The sequence below is a fragment of the Bombus vosnesenskii genome, unplaced genomic scaffold (assembly GCF_011952255.1).
Source record: "Bombus vosnesenskii isolate JDL3184/JDL3185 unplaced genomic scaffold, Bvos_JDL3184-5_v1.1 scf7180000016097, whole genome shotgun sequence".
Classification (NCBI taxonomy): domain Eukaryota; kingdom Metazoa; phylum Arthropoda; class Insecta; order Hymenoptera; family Apidae; genus Bombus; species Bombus vosnesenskii.
The window spans coordinates 3,199-5,000 of record NW_022884276.1 but is presented as its reverse complement, the minus strand read 5'-3'; the positions used below and the strand labels follow the sequence as shown (position 1 = coordinate 5,000).

General features: G+C 53.8%; 1 non-coding gene across 1 annotated transcript in view; it reads right to left on the bottom strand.

Annotated features, from left to right (window-relative positions):
- LOC117241548 overlaps positions 1 to 1,397 on the bottom strand; it is a 4,080-nt gene extending 2,683 nt beyond the window's left edge. Inside the window, exon 1 of the ribosomal RNA XR_004495049.1 lies at positions 1 to 1,397. This exon is cut by the window's left edge and continues 2,683 nt beyond it. This is a non-coding gene — a ribosomal RNA (large subunit ribosomal RNA).
- Positions 1,398 to 1,802: the final 405 nt, after the last annotated feature.

The following is a 1,802-nucleotide window of genomic DNA, read 5'->3' as shown; positions in this document are numbered from 1 at the left end:
CAAGCCAGAGATCTCACCCATTTAAAGTTTGAGAATAGGTTGAGGTCGTTTCGGCCCCAAGGCCTCTAATCATTCGCTTTACCAGATGAGACTCGCACGCGTTCGATGAGAACGGTCGAGTGCCAGCTATCCTGAGGGAAACTTCGGAGGGAACCAGCTACTAGATGGTTCGATTAGTCTTTCGCCCCTATACCCAGTTCCGACGATCGATTTGCACGTCAGAATCGCTACGGACCTCCATCAGGGTTTCCCCTGACTTCGTCCTGACCAGGCATAGTTCACCATCTTTCGGGTCCCAACGTGTACGCTCTAGGTGCGCCTCTCCTCGCAATGAGAACGAGACGCCCCGGGAGTGCGAGGCCGCATAGTTGCGCGGCCCATCCTCCCTCCATCGACGCGAACGCCGATTTTCACTTTCATTTCGCCTTTAGGTTTCAAATGTCCCAATGACTCGCGCACATGTTAGACTCCTTGGTCCGTGTTTCAAGACGGGTCCTGAGAGTACCCAAAGCAATAGCGTCGCCGACCGGTAATTCGAGACTCGGCCAGTCCAAGAAATCCGCACTGCTAACAGCTGCCGCATACCCGAGCACGGAACGTAAGTCCGAGACTACGGAGTAAGGGCGAAGCTTGCGGCGGTCTAGACGCACACACATTCGAGAATGGATTGGTTGCGGCCCGATACCGTGAGTGTACCGTCGTGCGGTCGGCCGGGCGACCGAGGGTCTGACGCGTGCGCCGAAGCGACGCGACAGGCGCCCGCTCGGGCCGTAGACCGACACACAACGGGTCGCGACGTTCTACTAGGGGAGAAGTGCACGACTACGACACCGGTGCGTTCGACACCGAGGATGGCGTGCCCTCGCGAGTGAGCTCCCGAAGGCCCACCCGGAGCATCGCTCATCAACGGGAACCGGCGCCGTCGACGATGAATCTCCCCATTCGATCTTTTGGGTTTCTCAGGTTTACCCCTGAACGGTTTCACGTACTCTTGAACTCTCTCTTCAAAGTTCTTTTCAACTTTCCTCACGGTACTTGTTCGCTATCGGTCTCGTGGTTGTATTTAGCCTTAGATGGAGTTTACCACCAACTTAGGGCTGCACTCTCAAGCAACCCGACTCTAAGGAGAGATCCTCCCGGGACGCGTTCCGGTCGCTACGGGCCTGGCACCCTCTGTGGGTACATGGCCCCATTCAAGATGGACTTGGACGCGGTTCGACGTCTCGGGTCAATCGGATCCTCCCGAACACTACATTTCCCAACGGCGGAACCGCGGGATTCAGTGCTGGGCTAATTCCTGTTCGCTCGCCGCTACTAAGGAAATCCTTGTTAGTTTCTTTTCCTCCGCTTAGTAATATGCTTAAATTCAGCGGGTGATCTCGCCTACTCTGAGGTCGCTTCAACGTCACGACGCGAAACGAAAATTCGTTCGTGTCGTGTTTTGCGTAGACTCGCAGAAAAAACGAAAGCTCGGAAAGATTCGGTGCGAGAGAAGGTAAGGTGTGTATTTCTCTGTGCGAAAATCGCCTCAAAGAGAAAAAAAATTCGAATAGAAGGAGAACACTCACTCTCTATTCGATATACAATATATGTATGTACGAGCGTTTTATGCATCTCGCCAAAGTGCCAAACTTCGTTCGTCGTATCATGTTCGAGCTAAGACTCACGCAAGACATCCGTGTAACGATCGTCCGGTTTTTAACGTCCGTCCTCTTTTTCTCCTACAGCCGTTTCTCTTCTCTCGACGATTCCAGCGGTTCCCGGTATGGGAACTCACGCAAGTGAAAAGCGAGCGAGACGTA